Raw genomic sequence first — 24,175 nt, forward strand, 5'->3', positions numbered from 1 at the left:
TAGCTAGCGAGAAGAACCTAAAAGTAGTTCTAAGAGGAGTGGCTGAGGGTATCACAACTGATGAGATCACAACTGACCTCATCAATCAAGGATTGACTCCAAACAAAGGGAGTAGAATATTGAGGTCAAATAAAACACCAATGCCACTGGTGTTGGTCGAAATCTCCAACACACAAAAAAGCATCTATGAAGTTACGGAGATTGTAAGCTTAAAATTACAACCGAACCTCTAAGGAAGAAGGCATCGGCAGGGCAGTGCCACAGATGTCAGAGGTTCGGGCATGCCCAAAAACTGTGCAGAGCTGCATATAGATGCCTAATATAGATGCGGTGAGGGTCACCAAACTAACTCCTGCACGAAACCCAGATCCACACCTGCTTGTTGTGCCAACTGTAGAGGACCACATCCCTCTAATTACAAGGGTTGCCTTTTCCATCCAAAAAACCGTGAATCAACAAGAACTAACCATGTTCCTACAAGCAATGACAACACACAACCAAGCAGTTCTCCCTCCAGATCATAATATCTCACATTCGACAACACAGGAAGGAACTCGACCCTCATCCATGTCCAAATCCTATGCGGAAGCGGTAAGAACCAGACTTTTTCATCACAAGAGCGAACAAGCTCTAATCTCACATCAGCTTTAACCTCGTCACTTGCAACAATGCTGCATGAATTCAGCAAAGCAAGCACCTCACCATCCTCCAGAAAAAGATTCTACCTAGAAATCCAATCCATATTAGCAGCTCTCTATAATGTTTAAAAAATTTAAACCAAATTCTCTCATGATAACAGCATGGAATGCCAATGGCTTAACATATAAAATTCTCGAGATGCAAGAATTTGCAAAAAAATACAATCCAGACATAATCTTGATCAGTGAATCCCACCTCAGACCATCAAACAATTCAAATCTAAGAGGCTATATTTTATACAGGACAGACAGACTTAACTCTAGTGGAGGTGGCACAGCTATTTTTATAAAAAATTATTTAAGCCACAACGCACTGACTAACCCCCAAACTCTAAACCTTGAGGTGACGGGTGTGGAGGTGCATACTAATAACGCAGGCAAACTCTAAATCTACACATCGTACAACCCTCCCAGTATTCCACTATTGACAGCAGACTTAGACTCCATCCTCGGCTCCACGGATTCCATAATTATAGCAGGAGACCTAAACTCCAAACACACGGACTGTTTCAGTTCGTCAATCAACTCCAAAGGCTGTACCTTATTCAACTATACGTTACTCAACTCATCAATAGTAGCTGGTCCCACAGAGCCCACACACACTACAGCCCATCAGGAAGTTCTGATGTATTAAACATAGTTATCCTCGGAAACATCAAATATCAATACCAGCTGGAGACAGTAGAAGAGCTTAACTCAGATCATAATCCCATTCTACTCAGGTTAGGACTTCAAGATCAGCTCTCTCCCCATCATTGTTTCATACCATGGGACCAGCTCTCTAAGGTTCTCCCAGTCCACATCGGTCTGCTCCCTGTCATTCATAAAAAAGAAGAAATAGATCAAGCTGTAAACAATTTAACTAGGCAAATCAACTCAGCAATAGCATCAGTCACTCAAACTACTGTCTTCCACGCTCCTAACTGGATCCTAGAAGAGATAATGGACCTGATAATGGACTTTCAGGGCCAAAAACAAGGCCAGAAAGCGATATCATAATACTAGAGCCCCACAGGACAAAGGAACCTTAAACACTTTGAACAGACAGGTTCGAGAATCCCTCCACATTCACAGGAACTCCAAATGGGAAACCAAACTCAAAGAAATCAACCCAGAAGGTACTCCATGTGGAAATTTGTAAAATCTCTTTGTACCAAAAGACAACCTCTTCCTCTGTTAAAAACCAATCTTGGAATTGCACACACAGATGAAGAAAAAGTAGAAGCCCTAATTGACAATCTGGAAAATCAATGTAGCCCATCTTACGCAAATTTAAATGTCAATCTTATTCACAAAGTTAATCGTAAAGTTAGAAATGCACTAAGTCAGCCTAAGGATAATTCAGAAACCATCACCCCCACATCACCAACAGAAATAATAAATATCATTTCCCATCTGAAGAATAAAAAGGCCCCCGGCCATGACGACATTACTAATAGAATAATAAAGCTACTCCCATGGAAAGCCATAATTCATCTAGTTAATATTACCAATTCCATTTTAAGATTCCAGTACTTTCCCACAGATTGGAAAATCGCGGAGATTTTCCAATCTGTGGGATTGGAAAATCTCCGCAAGAGATTTTGGGGAAGTTGTGGCGATTGGAAAATCCCCACAACTTCTCCAAAGCTGTGGGGAAGGCCCATCAGTCTTCTTTCCTGTCTTGGCAAAGTAACAGAAAAGGTCATCCTATCAAGACTACAATCAGCAGTGGACCAACAGAAAATAATACAAATGAGCAATTTGGGTTTCGCAAAGCTCACAACACGGTGCAACAAATTCACCGACTAACAGAACATATCACTAGTGGTTTTAACTGGCACCTTCACACTGCTGCTGCTGTGTTTTTGAATGTTGCCAAGGCCTTTGATAAGATCTGGCATCAAGGCCTCATCTTCAAATTAATTGAAAACGATATCCCAATTAAACTAGTGAAACTCATATATTCATATGTCAATGAAAGATACATGCAAGTAAAACTCAACAGAATTGTTTCTTCAAGGCACAAAATTCTGGTGGGAGTACCTCAAGGTTCTCTTCTGGCCCCAATACTTTTCGCAACTTACATGGCAGATATTCCTCTCAATCCAAGAACAACTACTACGGCCCTTTATGCTGATGACACCGCTATTCTAGCTAGATCACTCAGCCCTCGCCTAGCAATCACTAGACTCCAAGGAAGTATCAATGAGCTAGTAAACTGGTTCACCAACTGGAGGATTCAAGTGAACCCCCTCAAAAGCTCAGCTATAATGTTTTCAAGAAGAAAAATCTGCAACAAAGAAGACATCTTGCTCTCTGGTCAAAAGATTCCATGGCAAGCAGAGACCAAATATCTTGGGATAAGATATTTGGTCTAAGATATTGATGGATAAGAAACTCCTTTCCAACAAACACATCCATCTCATTTGCTCCAAATCTTCCAAAGTCATAGCTCAGCTCTACCCATTGATCAATCGTAAGAGCAAATTGAAGCTACATAATAAATTGCTTCTTTACCGGATGGCAATAACGTCCAGTCATTACCTACGCCTCACCAGCATGGAGTCACACTTTAAGATCAAACATTTCAAAATTACAGAGAATCCAAAATAAATGCCCTAGGATGATCCTGGATGCACCATGGTTCGTCAAAAATTCACAGATTCACCGAGAAACCGGCACTCCATACATATCCTCCCTTCTTCGTGATCTTGCAGAGAAATTCTTCGTGAAGTCAAGTTCACATTCAAACCCACTAATAGTACAAGCTGTCAATTACAACGAGACTGATTACTACAAACACAAAAGACTGAAGGCTATTCTTCTCTCAACCGATCATAGCTAACACAACTGCCCTCAGAGGGCGAGCTTAATTGTTCACAAATCTTCGACTCCCAAACAACTCTAATTACAGATAAAGGGGAACATGAAAAGCACTAGTGCTTCACCCATCCTGTCAGTAATGTTATTGGTATTGGTAACTTTGGTATTCCCGCAAATGGGTTATGCATCTAGTAGTCATCATTAATGCTATCCTCCAGCTAAATTATTTCTCCCAGCGATGGAAAATTACCGACGTTTTCCTAATTCCCAAACCTGGAAAAAATACAGTTTCCTGAAAATTACAAACCAATCAGCCTTCTTTCGTCCATAGGTAAGATAGCCGAACGTGCTATTCTCACACGGGTTCAAGAGGCAACAGATATCAGCCATATAATTCCAGATGAACAATTCGGCTTTAGGAAATATCACTCCACAACGCTACAAATTTACAGAGTTATCGAACATATAACTCAAGGGTATGAATGGCACCAACACTCTGGCGCAGTTTTCCTGGACATCACTCAGGCATTTGATAGAGTGTGGCATCATGGATTAATTTTTAAACTACATGAAGTTGGTATTCCATTGCTACTAGTCCTACTTATCAAATCATAATCAGAAAATTTAAAATAAAACTCAACGGTATTAGATCCACAGAGAGAAGAATCACGGCCGGAGTCCCTCAAGGCTCTCTGCTATCTCCCCTACTCTTCTCCATATACATAGCAGATCTCCCCAAACTGTCTCCAGCTATCACCGCTCTGTATGCCGACGACACAATCATTGTAGCCAGATCCCTCCGTCCACACCTGGCCACAATCAAGCTGCGGAGTGCAGTCAATGAATTTGAGGATTGGTACACCAAATGGCGTATCGCAATTGATCCAAACAAAAGCTCTGCAGTACTTTTCCAGACGTAAAGCACAACCGATTACAAGCATACAAATGTTTGGTAATATCATCCCTTGGCGCAATTTTACCAAATATCTGGGAGTTCATCTTGATAGACGTCTAAACTTCAAGTCACATATGGATAGTGTTGCCACTAAGGCAAGTCAAACTATAGCACAGCTATATCCACTTTTGAATAGAAACAGCTTCCTAAGCATAAGCAACAAAATCCTCCTTTTCAAATCGGTAATCAGACCGCAACTAACTTACGCCTCTCCAACCTGTGGTCACACGACTAAAAGCAACATCAACAGACTTCAGATAATACAGAATAAATGCCTAAGAATGGCATTTAATGTCCCATGGTTCATCAGAAACATCCAGTTATATCAATGAGCCAATCTTCCAGATATTAAGACCTACATGACAAGCATTGCGGAGAAATTCTTCACAATCACGGATAATCACCCAAATCAGCTAGTTCGACAGACAGCGGACTACAAGCCCTCAGATCGTTTCAAATATAAAAAATCGAAATCCTCCATCGCAAGAGAAAGCTGATACAGCCTCAATGCTCACAATGAGCGGGTAAATTACCCACAATAATCTCATCACCCACAATCTAAAATCCAGATGAAGGGATAAAGATTCAAGGACTCAGTCTATCAACCAATTAAGTTAAAAAAAAACTTTGGTATTGAGAATTGAAGTTAATATAGAATCGGCCGTGAGATGCAGTGATTAATACCCTTGGGAGTAATGGATGGCAATGCTGTAGCCAATGAAGTCCTAACTGAGGCTCGGCTATTGCTGTTACCCTCCTGCCATGATCAGAGCTTTAATAGCTCAATAACACCTTATCCCTACACTGTCGTCTACAGATAACGGGGAAGATGAAAAGCATTCTTGCTTCATCCCCTTAAGCCAGTCCTTGTAAGGATAAGGAACTTTGGTATCCAGGCTCGGAGAGTGGCTCTTGGTTTGGCACGTGCTTGGTCAGTTTTGGAATTGTGGTGCGTTTTATTACATTATGTGTCTTGTAGATCATGCAATTTTTGATTCAGTGCTCTTGCCAAAACAGTACACAGTTGTAGCAGTGCCGGTAAGACTACAACTGTACGGTAAGCGTTTTTTTTTTTTTTTTTTCACTTCACATTGATAATCATGGAAAAACCGCTAAATGAGACAATATTCGAAGACGTATATAAAGAATTTATAAGACTAGGTGAACAACAATTGGCCAGGAAAAGTGAAATTGTATGACACGTTTCCCCCGGAAAGTGTTACAGACGTTGTCGTAGAAGATCAATTAGAATCGATGCCTTATACTCCTTCAGACTTTGTAGAAGTGCGCGCACGCAAAAAGCGGAGTGCAACAGAAGAACCGCACAATGACAATAATGAAATGGAACAGGATTCTCAGGGTTCGGACGCCGCTATTTCTCCCAAAGAAAAGGTGCCTCCGATCATCCTTACAGAAAAGCAGAAGTGGGCAGCTTTAAGATCCACAATGTCCAATCTGTACATTGGCTTCATTAAGGCCAAAAACATGGATGAAGGCATAAAGATCCAGCCAGCAACAGTGGCAGACTATAGAATGTTGTCCAAAGATCTGGATGATAGAGACATCCAGTATCATACGTTTGCGCTCAGCTCTGAACAAAACTTAAAATTGATCCTTCATGGTGTCTGTGAAGACATTGATACAGCAGAAATAGCTGCTGACCTGAATTCTCAAGATCTACCTCCAGTCAAGGTCAGTAGAATGTACGAAGCAGACAAGACTCCCATGCCGTTAGTCCTAGTTGAGATTCATAAAATATACAAGGATATCTACAACTTAAAAACAGTCTGTGGTCTCATCATCATCACACCAGAACCACTCCAGAAGAGATCATCTTCTGGACAGTGCCACAGGTGACAGAAGTTTGGTCATGCCCAGAATTTATGTAGAGCAGAATATAGATGTTTAAAATGTGGGTACAGCCACCCAACCAATATCTGCATAAAGCCAAGGACCACCTCGGCCAAATGTGCCAACTGCGGTGGCCCTCATCCTGCGAACTACAAAGGATGTACTCAGCACCCAAAGAACAGACGGATGGAGGCAGTGAATCAGCCCTCCTCCTACAGTGTAAGAACACCAGAGGCCCAGGCATCAAAACCGGAGACTCAGCGGCCAAAATCGGAGACCTTCAAAAATAGAGACACCCAAAAGCAAACAAGAAGTCATGCCGATGTGACCCGCACAAATAGACCAATACCAGAACAAAATTAACCAACAGCACCTAAAATTCTAACAGCTGTTATTACGGCCTTACTAGTAAACATGCTACAAAATTTCAGCCTATCAAACCCTACTGAAACCTCTACTAAAAGATTTCTTCGTGAAACTCAGGTCATCCTCACAGCTCTCATAAATGAATAGTAACAAACTCATTCCAGCATCACTTCAGATAGTTGCTTTGAACGCAAATGGTCTCAAAAACAAAATTCTGGAACTCCGAAATTTCACATATAGATATCAACCAGATTCTGAATGGATATCAACTATTCTTCCTTCTTCCATTCGATTATGATGTCCAATTCACCTCATTTGGGCTTGTGTTATGAATTGGTTCAGAGGTGAAACTTGAAGGCTGTCTCTTATAGTTTGATTTCTTCTTGGTCTAGTCTTATTTTTTTATGCCACTTTCCAAAGATATTTCATTTCGATTGTTCGTAGTTTATTTGTGTTTCCTGTTGTTAAATACCAGGACTCGCAACTGTATGTTAATGTTGGTTCAAATACTGAACGGTACACTGCCATTTTGGTATTCTGGGTAACTTCTTTCTTATTTAGGAGTGGGCCTTTGATTGCATAGAATAGCTTTGTTCCCCTCGTTATCCTGTTGTTAAGCTCTGTGTCTATTCCTCCAACTTCTTGTATATATGATCCCAAGTATTTAAAGTAGTGAACTAGTTCCAGTTGATGGTTCTCTATTTTTATTATGCGTTTTGGTTGGTTTTTAGATATCATCATTGTTTTAGTTTTATTTATATTTATAGTCATATTCTTTACTTTGTTTCCTCATATCAAATGTTGAGGTTGTACTGCAAATCTTCAGCTGTATTTGCTACAATCACTACATCATATTCAAAAGCCATGTGGGAAATCCTGGTTTCTTTCAGTTTCCTATATCCTAGGTGGAACTTTTTTGTTTTTGTTTGGAATGCCTTTAAAATTTCATCCATTACTATAATAAAAAGAAGAGGACTGAGGATACAGCCTTGCCTCACTCCTACATTTGTTTCCAATTCTTTTGATCTATTATTACAGGTTCTTACATAATTTCTATTACTTTTGTAGAGGCTTTGTATTACTGCTATTAAGTTAAATTGTATATTGTTTTTCTTTAATGTTTTCCATACGAGGTGTCTGGGAATTCGGTCAAAGGCCTTTTCGAAATCTATAAAACATGAATGTAGTTCTTTTCCATATTCCAATGTTTTTTCTAATATTTGTCTAAGACTGAAGATAAGATCCCATGTGCTTCTATTTTCTCGAGAGCCATATTGCATTTCGTCCAGTGTGTTATTTAATTAGTTCCTAGGCCTCTCTTCTAAAATACTGGCATACAATTTTCGTGGAACGCTTAAAAGGAAATCCTCTATGATTTTCACATTTACGGTTATCTACTTATTAACATATAGGGATTATTATTGCTACTACCCAGTTTTTGGGAATAATTTTCTTTTTCCATTCCACATTGAATAGGTGTAAAAGAAATTTCATGGCTTTCGTTCCTAAATTCTTTACCCTTTTTGGTGTTATTTGGTCATGGCCTGCTGATTTTCCCAGTTTTATTTTATTATTGCTGCTAACAGTTCATTAACATGAATTTCCTCACTGTGATCTTCTATTTTGCTTGCATATTTTGCTCTTAGGGTTCTATTTTTATTCGTGTCCTGCATCTTTTAATAATTCTTGAAAGTACTGTTTCCACCTTTCCATGATGTCTTCTGAATTTGTGAGTAACTTTCCATCCTTATTTTTGATAAACTTTATGGAGCATTCTTTCTCTGACCTCATTCTTCTTAAAACAATATAGAAGAGTTTTTGGTTTCCTTTAAAATTTTGTTCTAAAGTATGTCCGAAGTCTTTCCAGCATTTTCTTTTCTCTTGTTTCACTAAGATTTTAACTTTATTTAATTGGTTGTTGTAAAGTTCTCCATCAACCTGCAGCTTCGAGTTTATATATCTCATCCACAATTGCTTTTCTTTCTAATTTCTTCTTTTATGTGTTTTATGTTTCTTCTGTTTATTATTTAATGAGACACCACAAATTTCTTCGCTTGTTTCTAGAAGTGTTTTGAACCTGTACCATAAGATTTCTACATGTTGATCTTCATATATTACTTTTTCTACTTCTTTCATCTTCTCTTCTATTTTACTTTTATACTCAATGGCTGTTTCTTCTTTCTTTAGTTTGTAGTTTTTTATCTTAACAATTATTCCCTTGCTACCTTTTCTACAATTTTCAACTTTTATTTTATAGATCGTTTCCAATGCTAATAAGTAATGTGCACTGCCTCCTTCAGGACCTCTATAGACTCTTGCGTTTTTTGTACACCTCCAATATGATATGCTTATGATGGTGTAGTCAATTATAGATTTTTCATTTCTAGTGGGCTCTTCCTTGGTGAACTTATGGATTTTGTTTTGCTTGAACATAGTATTCGCTATTACTAAATTATTTATATGCAAAGATTTATTATTCTTTCTCCATTATTATTCCGGATTATTTCTTCTCGTGATCCAAACACTTGTTTCGTTTGGATTCTCTACCCGGCCATTAAGGTCTCCTAGTAGTATAATATGCCATGGAAATTCATCAATTGTTTTTTGTAAGAGTTCGAAGCACGCATCTTTAATTTAATTTTATTAGTTATCATTTGGATCGTGTACAACAATTACAGTGAACACTTGGTTATCTGATTTAAAATCTATAGTGATTATCAACAGCCTTTCTTTTATTAATTGCCATTTAGTAATATATTCTTTGAGATCTGGTTTAATTATGTATGCTACCCATTGTTTTCCCCATTCTTTTAGGTTTACCCCTGAATTGAAAAGTATATATATATATATATATATATTCAGGCAATGACAATCAAGGAAAAGAAGGAGTAGCCATAGTATTCAACACCAAATACGAGGCTAATCTTCTTGAATGGCAGTCAGTCTCAAGTAGAGTAATGTGGGCAAATATGAGAATGGGGAACTGGACAATGAGACTTATTTGTGCCTATGGTCCCACAGAAGGTTCTACTAAGGTAGAAGTGGAGGAATTTTTTGACGCTTTAGAAAAAGCAACTGACACAATGAAAAAGGAAAAGTTGGTCCTTGTTGGAGATCTAAATAGTAGAGTAGGAAATGATTGTGAGACATACAAAAATATTTTGGGAAAATTTGGAGAAAAGAGCAAAGCTAATAATAATGGCAAATATCTGTTGAATTTCTGCTCAGGACATGGACTGGTTATTACTAACACCATGTTCCAACATAAAAATGTGCACAAATTCACATGGAGAGAAGAGGCTAGGAATAAGAAAAGTCTCATTGACTATGTTATTGTTGATAGTGATGTTTTCTCCCTGGTGCAGGACACCAGAGTGTACAGAGGATTTGAAATTGGAAGTGATCACTATTTAGTCTTGAGCAGGATAAAATTGAATTTCATATTGAAAAGAATAACATGTAAGAAAGTTTTAAAGCGAATAAAAGTTGAGAAGCTCTCAGATGTAAACTGTAGACTAAAATACAGAAATATTATTGAAAAGAAAATGAAAGAGTTTGAGAACAGGAATCAAACCTTGGAGATTCAGTGGCAAACTCTGAAGGAAACATTGATTGATTCTGCCAGAGAGGCATGTGGTGAGGTTGTGTGCAAAGATAAAAAAATCAGAACTCCCTGGTGGACACAGGAAGTTAAAGAGGCAGTGAAGGAAAAGAAGAAAGCATATCAAAAGTTCCTGGCAAATAAGTCAGCTTTTACTCTTACAGAATACAGAGACAAATGTAAGAAAGCTAAACAGTGTGTAAAACTAGCTAAACAAAAGTCATGGGAGGACTTTGGCAAGAATATAGAAAATAAATATCAAGAAGGTGGCAAAATATTCTGGAGGTTGTTGAAGAAGCTTAGGAATGGAGGAAAGAGTGCTGTAAAAGGAATTAGAGATGATAAAGGTGAAATTAAAACAGGAGAAAAAGATATCCTTGAAGTATGGAGTAATTACTTTGAAAAACTGCTAAATGAAACAAGCAGTGATGACAGCACAGTGATAAAAAACACTGACCAGGCATGCAGTCAGGAATACATATCCATACTTGAAGTAGAAAAAGCCATCAAAGGCTTGAAATGTGGAAAGGCAGCAGGAGTAGATGATATTCGACCAGAAATGCTGAAGTATGGTGGTATAAGAGTCTTACAGTGGCTGCACTGCATAGTTCAGAAAGCCTGGACAGAGGGACGAATTCCCGATGATTGGAGTAGAGCTCTCATAGTACCCATATATAAAAAGGGAAATAAAACTGAATGTGAGAATTACAGAGGTATTTCCCTACTGAGTGTTCCTGGCAAGATCTATGCAAGTATACTTGAGAAACGTTTGAGAAGAATTGTGGAAGAAAAGCTTGGTGAAGAACAAGCTAGATTCAGGCCAAATAGAGGCTGTCAGGATCAGATCTTCACTTTACGACAAATAGTCGAGAAAGCATGGGAATATAACAAAGATCTGTATTTAAGTTTTGTCGATTTGGAAAAGGCATATGACAAGGTGCCAAGAGAGAAGCTATTCAATACGCTGCATTTATATGGTGTCAATGGGGCAATATATCAAGCAATACTTAGTCTTTATTTGAGTGGTAAGTCAGCAGTTAGAATTGAAGGAAGTACAAAGAGATGGTTTAATGTTAAATCTGGTGTGAGACAAGGATGTACATTATCCCCTCTGTTATTCATTATCTATATGGATCACATTATGAAGGAATGTGGTATTAAACCTGATATCAAAATTGGAGATGTTAATGTCAGCTCTTTGCTTTATGCGGATGATGTTATACTTCTAAATAAATCCACTACAAGTCTGCAAGATTCTCTGACTAAATTGAATAGCTGTTGTAATAGATATGGTATGAAGGTCAGCAATAAAAAGACAAAGACAATGAAAATAGGCAGAATCATTGAAAATGTCAACTGTGTTGTGAATGGAGAACCTGTGGAACAAGTAAAACATTTCAGCTACTTAGGCACAATTTTTACTGAAGATGGTAAACTAAATATAGAAATAGACAACAGAATCAGCAAAGCTGGTATGGTGGGAAGTCAATTGAATAAATTCATATGGAATAAGAAAGAAATTAGTCGGAACACTAAATTAGCTGTATACAAGACTGTGTTCAAACCAATTTTAACTTATGGATCTGAGAGCTGGGTCAGAAGTACAACACTTGACCAAAGACTAGAGACCGCAGATATGAGAGTCCTGAGAAAGATTAAAGGTGTGAACAGATGGCATCAATGGCAATATCATATTAAAAATGAGGATATCAGGAAAGAACTTGACATTGTCAGCATCCAGGAATGCGTTAGCAGAACTAATCTCAGATGGTATGGTCACTTAAATAGAATGGGAGAGGAAAGATTAGCAAAACAAGTGTTCTCTGCCAGGTTGGCAGGAAAACGACCCAGAGGAAGACCAAGATATAGGTGGATTGATACGGTACAAAGTGCCTTAGACGACAGAAATATAAGATCTGATAATGTTGGAGTCTTGACAAGTAACAGACTGATTTGGAGGAAAATTGTAGATAGGAAGTTAGTAATGATGTAATTTTTTCATGTAGTACTGTCATATCCTGTACACCCCTTGAGGGTACATGGCAGAAATTTGATGATGATGATGATGATGATGATGATATATCCATGTTTCATTTTCTGGCAACTTTGTCCTTGCTTTTTTGTTTCTGTGACTGCTAGCAGATCCAACCTCGATTTTTTAAATTCATCTATTAATTTGTTTTCTTTTCCATGTAGACCTTTAATATTCCATGTTCCATATCCCATGTACTTTTTTCCTCGCTTTGCCGTTAGCCATTTAGAGAGTTCGGCTATCACTTTGTTATTTCTATTAATGTATAAAAATTTAAGGTGTGTGTAGGAGATTAACCTTCATCACCTGAGTCTGGTGGTGGGGCTGCCACCTTCGAGACCCCCAGATCGGCCAATGAGAGAAGTGCTATCCTGATGGTCCGCAGGAGGTATTTTATTTCTCTCCTACCCTTCACAGTAAACTATGACGAGCATTCCCCGATCCGCCACCAGGGGAAGCAACCGATGGTGGTTACAGGTGTCCCTGTGTGGGGACACCTGCAATCTACCCTAATCTTAACAATAATAATGGTCTAAAAATCCCAAGAATATGCTTAGGTGTCATTAACACATCAAAACAGGGTTTTGAAGATACACAATTAATCTTTTGGTCTAAGAGTTAATTATAATTAGGACTGTAAGCAATTCAGGATCATAACTCTAATATAACAGTCTTGTTAAATTATGGATTAGATCACCACTTTTGCTGTATTAAAACTATTTATATGAATTTGTTCTGTGATGATGTTATAAACAGAATATAATTTTGATTTTTTTTAGTAGAGGTCAAGCTAGTAGAATAACTTTCATTCATTTTGGAATCCTTTCTTTTAGTGTTGCACAGTGATCAGCATTCATTTTGGAAATTATGGACTTGGCCACCATGTTATAAATAACTATTTTAAATTTTCTGACTTTTTGTCTTTCATATAAGATCATCATCTGGAGTATATTCAAATATACAAGGACAAGCTGAGTTACATTTCACACAGTAGACTAAAGAAACAATGATTTGATCACCATTTATTCTACTGGCATGACTTCTATTGGAAAAAAAAAAGATACAGATAAAATTAAACATTAATTAAATATTTAGAGACTACATGAAAGCTAAATTCTATTTAAGATAACACGGGTGAAATTTCTTTCATATTGATAGTTTTTTTTACAGTAACAATGATATCTTATTTTTAGCATGATGTTGTTATATTAGATTTAAGATTTTTGATTATCTACAGTCCTGTTTATAGTTAGCTCTTAGGAAGAATAGTGTAGCTCAGTGGATGTGGCGTTTGCACACCATCGCGCTAGGCCGCACGAAGGAAGTCTTGGTTTCGAGTCTAGTCGGCGACTAGAGGAAATTTTTCTAAGCCTTTTTTCGACCGGTTCCCGAGTTAGTCGATCTCTGGCACGGACAAGCAGGTTTTTCCTCCCGGAAACTCGGGTTTTTCGTCCTGTAAACTCAAGAAAATCGACCGTAGAACCCACATTATTTCAGACATTAAAATATATTGTGTTAGGGTTAGGGACCACGAGATGGCGGCACATTTGAGCCGTCTCTCTTCACTGCGTACCGCTTAATTAGTGATAGCCTTGGGCCATCTGTCTCTGATTGGGTACCAGTGGTGATTGAACTGCCCACTCAGTCTCCAAAAGTTAGATAGGGCTAAATGGCCTCGCCTACTCCCGTATATACGGGAATAAAAAGGCGTTAGCTTATATATATATATATATATATATATATATATATATATATATATATATATATATATATATATATGTGTGTGTGTGTGTGTATACTCCAGATGATAACCTTGATAGGAAGCGAAACGTCGGGAAATTAAAGTAATTTTTCTTAACCCGGTTGTAGTCTCCATAATTCAGTTAAAATGAATCTTCATAGAAATTGTAATTTCTTCATCTGAATGACTGGAGGTGGGTGCAATGGGGCAGTGTAACTTCAGCATATATTTGTAGTATACTCTTTATTATCTGTATTATACTTTTATAAAATTCAGCACTTAAATTGAAAATCAATTAGCCGTGTGATTAATTAATGCGATATGTGTTCATATATAACCCTGCAAATATAGGTGGCGTAATTTTTTTAAAGCGAATTAAAAATAAAATCTGTGAGTTGCCGTCATACGCAAGACATTCTAAGTACGTGCAAATCGGCTCTAGTACCGACGTTTGGTTATTCGCTGAAGTGTGTGTGTGGTTGTGTTTATGTTTTGATAAAAATCAAAATAGACAGACATTTAACTGGAACGCCCATTATTATTATTACATACTATGGATAATCGAGAAAATGCAATTTTTGTTTTTAAATGAAGTTTACACATAAAATATAAAAATCCTTTCTGCATTGGGTGTCTTATTGGTTTAAGAAAATATTTACATGCTAAAGAACTCGATGTCTTCCAGTGTAACTTCAACATCCACGGAGAGACACATGTCATGAAAGTTTGTAGCGTAAGAACTTGCAAGCATGAAACATGTTTTCAGCTGTTCCTGTAACTGAGACAACACGGTAAGTTTTACGCAATTTTTTGTAGGCATTTATATAGCCCCTCCCATGTAATGCCACTTATATTATTTATAATCATAGTGAGGTCATTAAAATCTGTTGAGATATTTGTATTGCACTTTAAGGCAAATCTGGATTTTCATTTGGATATTATTTACTACTTATTGAGAAGCTTCTAGAAGATTTATTCCAACATGCGGAATTAGTAAAAATGCAATTAGAAAGTCAGGAAGTTAGTTTCTATCTTTCTTAAAATGATATGGAAAGGCAATGAGTTAAAAAAAAATAATAAAAAGGTATAAATGCAGTTAGAAAAAATACTGACACATTTTCGTTCTTTTTTTTTTAACCTTGAATTGCATGTCCATAAAAAATAAGTAAGCCAGTTTCATGCTTTCGAAATAATTTTTTAAAAATCAATCCTACAAGTTTTATAGAAGCTTCTTTCCTGGTCAATGAGTAGTAAAAGGAACGTTTTATAAGATTAAGAAAAAAATCAACTGCCATTAGAATTTACGTAATGATTAATACTTCTTATCTGTAAAGTTATGCGCTGTAAGGAACTTCATTGCCGAAATATATATGTTAGTGATTTTCGTTGTGCATTATAAAATTACACGCGTTACAACCATAAATCTAAAGAAATTATTAACATTTGTTTACTTTATTGCTGTACTGAATTCATAAAGAAATATCTTTTAAAAAACAAATAGTGACAAGGAAATACTATTCGCATTTTAGACCCACATAATTTTCTTCCGTATAAACAGTTATTATTATTTATTTTGCAACCATTTTATCTTCATGAACAACAATGATGAATATTACTATGAAGAAATTCGTATACTAGAAAAAGAATTATTAAATTATTCATATACTAGAAAAGGGATTATTCGTGCTTATTTGGGCATAAAGCAATACAGGACCATATCCAGAAGAGCAGATTTCCAATACTTGTTAGAATATTATTATTATGTGACTCCAAGGACTCAGTGAAAGAGGGCATTCTACTCCACTGTACACAATTCACCATGTCTTCTACTTAATTCTCCAATTACTACTACCACAATGACACAACACTTACATACATCAGCATCAGCATTTTTTTGTCTGTAAATTGTGTGTGTTCTCATTATGTCTGTATGTGGGATGAAAGGCTGGCCTGGTTGGACAAGTGGTTAGCATACCCGCTCTCCTGCCAAAAGGCTGGGGGTTCAAATCCTACCGTAGGCATGGATGTTTGTGATTGTCTGTGAAAATACTAGTGGTAGTGGTGGGCAGTAGATGGCGTTGGTGTAGATGTGTTTTGCTGTAGTTGGTGGATTTGAGTGGTGGAGGTTGAGAGTTGTACAGCAGGTGCCTTCTCTCAATGAGTCTTGGGACTCCCTGGAGGTGTTACATAATAATAAAAAAACCAAGTTTCCAGGAGAAAATACCCTGCTACCTCCATATGAAATTGGCTACTCATGTTCAAATGAAAGAGGCCATATAAAAGATACCTCTCATCATAACGAGACCTGAACTCATCTTTTCCAATCAAAGGATGCAACGTCCTGCTTGTTTTTCCAATTGTGCCATGAAAACCATGTATGCTTTCTAAAAAGAGGAAGACTACTAATATTATTTATGAAATAGGAATACTTAAAAAATAGGAATAACTAATCCAATGTTTCATTAAAAAAAAAATTAAGTAATTCCAAAAAGATATGCATTTTCTTTGAGGATAGGGGAGACAAGGGGAGGGAAAAGCAAATATAGTTGAGGTGGAAGATTCCAGGTTCTGATGGTTTGTCCTCCAGAGTAGACAGCTGTTGTACTCTGTTGCTTCACTTTTTTCACTGGTATTTATCCAGTGGCCTGGAAATTAATCAATCTTCAATTCTAAGAAGGGTGATACATTTTTGCTATCAAATTACTCTCACAATTTACTCACTTAATTTCTTTCTAAAGGAATAGAGAAAATCATTAATGATCAACACATTCCCACTTGAAGCTTCTGAATTAATAAACAGTTGTCAGTGTAGATTCCACTGATGATAAGCAGGCCTTGATCAACAAGGCTTGCTTATCATCTAGAAAGATATATAGGATGGGTGCAATTAGGTTTTTTATGTGACTCACACCCACAAAATATTGTAAACTTATTAGTAGGCAAAGTATTTTTTATATTTTTATTAATTTTATGTATTTTTTTCATACTCTTTAATTTATTTATTCTTTACATAGTCTAGAAACCCTGCTCTAGAGACCAAAGATGAAATTTTTGCAAGCCACTTAAAGCCTCCAATAAGTGAGGCAGGTCTCACACTAGGCAGTGAAGCTTGTCTTCCATATAAAGAGAATCACAAACATCCATGCTTACAGTGGGATGCTAATGATTCTCTCAACCCATAGCCTGTTGATCATTTCTATCTTGAGTCCTTCATTGCTTTCTTTCTCTTTTAAATCCTTTGTTTTTAAACATATGTTGAATCCCCCCCCCCCCTTTCCTTTCCTCTAATAAATTATTTGAAGATTGTTATCTCACAATATGACCCATATATTGATATTTTTCTTTTTGTATGTTTATTACTTCCAGTTTAGTATCCATTTTCAAAACTTAATTTCTCTTATTTTGGATCCACAAGATCTTTAGTGCTTTTTTTAGACTCACATTTGGAAAGCTTCAGTCCTTTTTAATATCTTCATTGTTTATATTGTCCATGTTTCTGCTCCACTGAAAAAAAGTAGACTGGATAATGCATTTAATCATTCTTAATCTATTTTTTTTAATATTAATAATTTTCAATCTGTTGCAGTGATTTTGCAATTTCTATGTATCTCTTACTCTTTTTTGCATTTTCTCTCTGTAATTAAATGCTAAACTAGTTAAACATTCGATATGTATAATTGTGGTTTCTTCATTGATTTTAACTTCAGATATATTTTTCTCTGCTTCCTAATATGCCTTTAGTTTTTCTAAAACTTAATGTAAGGGCATAAGTTTTACTCTGAAGATTGATATATTAATTTTCTCAATCCTATTGTTATCTCATCAGATAATGCATTATCATCTGCATAACAAACATTATTTATTTTCCTTTCTCCTATTTTTACTTTGTTTAGTGTTTCTATGCTTTCAGGATTCTGCACTGTAGAAAAGGAGAAAGTATACAACCTTGTCTAACACCTTTTTTGTATTTGAGAAGTTCCTGACATTTCAGTGTTTACATTTACTTTTTGCACTCATATATAGAAAATCTGTCTTATGTCATTCTTGGCTCTTCTTTTCTTAATTATTCTTCCTATTATTTTCTTATATGGCAAAGATGTTTTATTATGATCTGTAATACACAGATAAATATGTTTCTCATTTCCAAGTGTCTTTCTTGTATCATTCTGATATTATTATTCAGGCCTCCATGGAGTCAAAAGACTCCTCGCGGGAGGTCCCTCCTAAGAAACACAAAGTCTATCATACCACTCCTTAAACTCATTGACCGTTCTCGCTCTCACCACTCTATCAGGCAATACATTCCACGGTTCAACCGCCTTCCACGTAAAGAAACCACTCCTTGCCCTCTTGCTCACAGCTTCCTTTCGTAACTTCCAGGGATGGCCCCTTGTCATCACTTGTTCCTGCTGTTCAACCAAGCGAAAGAACTTTTCAGTGTCAACCCTGTAACCACCTCACAACAGTTTAAAAGTCAATCATATCACCTCTCCTTCTTCTATCAACCAAACTCTGCAGTCCACATTCCCCCTCAGCTGATCCTCATAACTAACATTGTACAATCCTGAAACCATCTTTGTTATCCATTCTGTAACTGAAACCCTTTCCACAGTTAATTTATCCCCTTCAAATCCTGGGGACCAAATCTGAGAACAATAGTCTAAGTGTTGTCTGATCAGGGTCTTATACAACGGAATGATAACTCTTTTATCTCTGCAGGTCAGCGTCCTCAGTATTGCAGCAATCCTGTGGGTTACCTTCACCACCTTTGCAATATGTCCCCTGAAATTTTGGTTTCTAACAATCATGAACCCTAGATCTCATCTCCCCTACTTCCTTCAGTACAACTCTTCCAGTAGAGCAGGGTTTCACAAACTGCATTCCAGAGAACACTAGTGTTCTGCGGAAGGTGAATAAGTGTTCCGCGAGAAGTTCTCCTGGAATTTGTCATTTTAGTTTTCTAAGCATTTTTCATGAATAAATATTTTATAGTGAAATATTCTGAGGAGAATAATGTTCATGAATATGTCAAAAAGCTCAGACCCAGAATGCTTAATAACATCTGTGTATTGTTAATTTTCACACATCGAAACTTTTCAACATTTGGGAAAGGGAATACCACTGTTTATGACCGTTCATAAAAATTGCCTGCAAGCGGATTACAACAATGGGCAGCATATCCTCTGTTCTCAAAACTGAAGGAAATGACATCTGTGTAGCAAATGTCAGTGACCAAGCCATGTGTTTTTAAATGTGGAAGTATTCATGAATTATCGTTACTTTTCACACATCGAAACCTTTCAGCATTCGGGAAAGGGAAAGCCGATTACAACAATGCGTGGCATATCCTCTGTTCTCTAAACTGAAAGAAATAACATCTGTTGCAAATGTTAGTGAAACAAGGAAATATAAAGAAACTTTTTCCACTAACACTGAAGAACAAGGTAGTCTGTATCCGGTTCTAAAATCTATTAATACTGATTACTTTCTTCGCAAGTTCGTATTACAGTGTGTAAGTGCTTGTTCTGAAACAGGAGTGCCATGATTTTTTTTAAAAGTAATAGGAATACAGATTTAAATTCTAATATGAATAAGAGACAAGGCACCTTGTTTAATTTTGGTGTTAAGAAATCACTTATTGAAGGTGTTTGTGATGGAACAAATAGTGAGTCATCCACCACCAGACTACAAAGCGATCTCCTGGATGTACAAAAGGAGGGGAAAACTACCAGCACACAGGAGAAAAAGTCTGCATTCACTCGCAAGTACTTATAATAATATTATAAATTTTTCGTGATCAGAATGGGATCTGATCTGATCCTGTGGCTTCCTCTCTTAGAGAGGGGTTGCAGCTGATTACTAGGGAGATAATGAAGCAATTTCCCATTGCCTTCCTTGCTGTATTTTTTATGACTGTAGACTGTGTGTGTTCATGGGTCCGATTTGCTTCCTTGTGGGATGAAAAACCCCAGATAAACTGGCGGAAAAAACCCTGCTGTCCACGCCCAAGACCAGCTAACTTGGCTATGGCTGAGGAAGATCCTTAAGCTCTTCATGTTGTCAACGGGAATCGAACCTAGGACACTCCTTCCCCAGGCATATGGTTGCGAAGCGCAAAGCCAGTAGGCTAACTGCGCAGACCAGAATGGGATATGTCAATGAAAATCAGAACAAACTAATTTAATGTTTATGTTTAATCGATGTTTAATTATTATTTATTAGAATTAATGATCAATTATTAATTAATAATAAAAATCAGCTATATTAACAATTAATTATTAATTAATACATTATAAAATAACCAAGGTGTTCTGTGAAAATTTCAGGATTTGTGAAGTGTTTCATCATAGAAAAAGTTTGGGAAACCCTGCAATAGAGTATGAAGTGTCCCAAACCTCAAGACCTTACATTTTGCTGCATTAAACCGACACCCCATTCGTTTGCCCATCTATCTAGCTTATTCAAATCCTCTTGCAGGGCTACCACATCTACGCTATTACTAATAACCTTTCCCAGCTTCACATCATCTGCAAAGAACTGAATATCTCCCTGCAATCCACTGACAATGTCACTTATATAAAGGTTAAACAATATAGGTCCCAGTACTGGTCCCTGTGACTGTCCGATAGGTCTCTCTGATACCTATCAGACAGCCAATCCTGAATCCAGTTGACCAACCTGACATCCAAGCCCATGTGCTACAACTTAAATATCAGCTTATCATGTGGCACCCTGTCGAATGCCTTTGCAAAATCCTAGAAAATGGCAGTATATGCCTTTCCCTCATCTACTGCTGTTGTGACTTTATTATAAAAGACTAGCATATTACTAAAACAAGAGCACCCCTTAACAAATCCATGTTGACTCTCACAGAGAATATTACCCTCATCTACTCAATGCTGTATATGGTTCCTCACTAAGTTCTCCAAGATCTTAACAACTACTGATGACACAAACTGGCCTATAATTAGACATTTCCAGTCTGCTACCAACCTTATGCAACGACACTATCTTACCTTCTTTCCATTCCCTGGGCACCTTTCCCATAGCCAAACTTTTATTGAAAAGCCAGGTCAAAGGAGCTGTCAGTTCTTTAGCATATTCTGTCAAAACTCTAGGTGAAATACCATCCAGTCTCACAGCTTTACTGATATCCAGAGTACTCAGTATTTGGAACACACTCTCTTCCCATGATAAATTAATAATTAAATAAACCTATAATTTCTAATAAAACACACAAAATGTAGAAAAAAGAAAAGCTCATAAAAATAAGCATACTGTAGCAACAAACAAGAACATTAGCAATATTACAACACTCACTTCAAGAAACACTACTAAAAAAATAACCATAACTAAACCTTAAAAAAATAACAACCCAAAGCAACTTTGGCCAAAAAAATAAAATAAATAAAATTATAAATGAAATGACACCACCACCATCTGGTGACATCTACGTAGGTCACATGGCTATTGAAAAGGAAGCAGGTCGCATAAAGTTTTTCCTAAACTGATGAAATTTTTCATCATCATCATCATCATCATACGTATCAAGGATTTAGGCCTAGCATGGCCTGTTCCGGCCTTAGATGTCATCGTTGAATCGTTTAAGAGGACGTCCTGGTTTTCTTTTTCTTGTACTTTAAGGCTTGTTTTGGTAATCTTTCTGTTTACATTCTTTGAATGTGTTCTGTCCATTTATGTTTATATTTTTTAATTTTTTCTATTACTGGTTCTTGGTTTAATTCTTTCATAATATCTTCGTTTCTTTTGTGATCAAATAGGGTATACTTTGCAGTTTTTCTCATAAACTTCATTTCTGCTGTTGTTAATCTTTGTTTGTCTTTTTGTTTTATTGTCCAGATTTCGCTTCTATACATTAAGACCGGTAAGGCTAATGTATTGTATACTTTTAGCCTGGTTTGTTTTTGAACTAGGTTTGGTTTAAATATAGAGTTAATTACACCTGTTATTTTTAAATATTTTGCAATTTTTACGTTTATATCTTTTTCATTTTCATATGTGATCATACATCCTGGGTAGTTAAATGAATTCACCTGTTCTAAGATCTTGTTATCTATTACTATTTTAGTTCTTGCTGGATCTTGTCCTTTAAAGGCCATAGGTTTTGATTTTTCCGTTGATATTATCATACCATAATCTTTGGATATCTCATTTAGATTTAAAATAGCTTTCTGTAAGTTATCTTCAGAATTTGTAATTATTATTTGGTCGTCTGCAAAGAGGAGAGTGTTTAAGTTAACTGTAGGTGAAAGTTTAATTCCTTGATGTAAATTTTTATTCTATTTTATTATTATTTCATTTAAGTAGATATTAAAAAGAGTTGCTGAGAGGGGACATTTTTCATTTCTTATTAATATATTCTGCTAGGATTAGGGATTCTTTCTATTCTGAGGATATTTCTTCATTTTCTGATATAAATTTAACAGTTTTGTAAATTTTATTTAGTTGATTGATATAACTTATCAACTAAAGAAATGTAAATTAAATAAATTTGTTTCATTTCTAAATAAATATAGAAACTAAACACAATCATGTTTCTCTTAATACTCAGTTACTCGGTTGTTTTTCAATTATTTTTTATTTCCTTTTGCTATCCAGTGATGATTTGAGTAGTCTGTCTGAATGACAAGTGCAATAAAGCATCTGTTCAGAAGTGTTATCAAGATCATAAGTTATTGAGTCATATAAAAAAAGATAACAAAATGTGCTTCTACTGTCAATTGAACTTGACTTTTGTATTATTTTTCAGATTATTCTATCATAAATTTCTCTTGTTTTGTGTTTGTATACACCTTCTTTTGTTAATAAAGCTTAACTTAATAATTTACAGATATTGAAACTCACCTACTCTAGCCCTGTTATAGTAAAATAATGTAATCTATATCTGTAATAAATAAGTTTCATTTGAGTTAGCCTACTCTTAGTTTCACCAATAAGTTTTATTTGAGTTAGCCTATTCTTAATGATAATATTTTTATTATAATATTTATTCCTCTTTGCTGCTTAGGTCAAGTATTCTGCAAGTTTCAAAAAAGATGAAACCTCATCAGTCAAAGATCATTGAATCCAGTTGTTTTTAAGTTGTTCACACAATTATGAACTATTATTAATAACGACACTTGCTGTTAGTTTTTGAAAACATACGAAAAATAAATTCTTCCAATCACACTTCTGCTAAACTCTGCACTTGACCGCACAAAGGAAGACTTGCTTTCGAATCTAGTCGGCGACTAGAGGAAATTTTTCTAAGCCTTTTTTTTTGGCCGGTTCCTGAGTTAGTGATCTTTGACATGGGCAAGCAGGTTTATTCTCCTGGAAACTCATGGTTTTTTCATACCGTAAACTCAAGAAAATTGACCGTAGAACCCAGATTATTTCAAACATTAAATATATTGTGTTAGGGACCACGACACTGCTGCACTTGTTGAGCCCTCTCTTCACTGCGTACAACTTAATTAGCGATAGCCTTGGGCCAACTATCTCTGATTGGGTATCAGTGGAGATTGAGCTGCCCACTCAGTCTCCAAAAGTTAGATAGGGCTAAAACAGCCTCACCTACTCCCAATACGGGAATAAAAAGACGTTATTCTGCAATATCCTAAGAATCTCTAATTCATCCACCTCTGTTCCCGCACAAGTCTCTGTCACATATGTGGTCACTAGCTGATTTTTATTATTATTATAATTGTATGGGCACCTTCGTAGAGTTCGAAAACTTATCATGGGAGACCCAAACTTCCCAATCGATAATACATCCCCTTGAACCTATAACCTATTAACAGACAAAGTAGTAACAACTCTGACTCTGGCAGTCCATTCCATTCATTCATAACTCGCCAAGTGAAAAATTTGGTCCTCACACCTCTACTAACTACCCTTTTACTCAACTTCCAGGGAGCGACTTCTTGTTATGCCTACTCTAACCAAGTGCTGAAACATTTCCCTGCACCAATCCTATAAAACCCTTGAATAAACTTAAATATTTCTATCATGCTCTCTCTTTTTTGCCAATCAACCAACTCTGCAGCTCTCTCTCGCTCACTCACTCACCTCTCAATCTATCCTCATAGGAAACATTCTACAGATCAGTTACCATCTTGGTTGC

General features: G+C 36.5%; 1 protein-coding gene across 3 annotated transcripts in view; it reads left to right on the forward strand.

Moving 5' to 3' along the window:
• The first annotated feature begins 14,499 nt into the window (after positions 1 to 14,499).
• Positions 14,500 to 24,175, forward strand: part of Piezo (piezo type mechanosensitive ion channel component) — a 1,325,935-nt gene continuing 1,316,259 nt past the window's right edge. For all 3 annotated transcript variants that reach the window (XM_090398322.1, XM_090398324.1, XM_090398323.1), the window contains exon 1: positions 14,500 to 14,840. The gene's annotated coding sequence lies outside the window, so the exon portion shown is untranslated. The remainder of the gene's footprint in view (positions 14,841 to 24,175) is intronic.

This window comes from Typopeltis vanoorti, chromosome 9 (assembly GCF_054136105.1).
Source record: "Typopeltis vanoorti isolate ZY-2024b chromosome 9, IOZ_Tvanoo_1.0, whole genome shotgun sequence".
Classification (NCBI taxonomy): domain Eukaryota; kingdom Metazoa; phylum Arthropoda; class Arachnida; order Uropygi; family Thelyphonidae; genus Typopeltis; species Typopeltis vanoorti.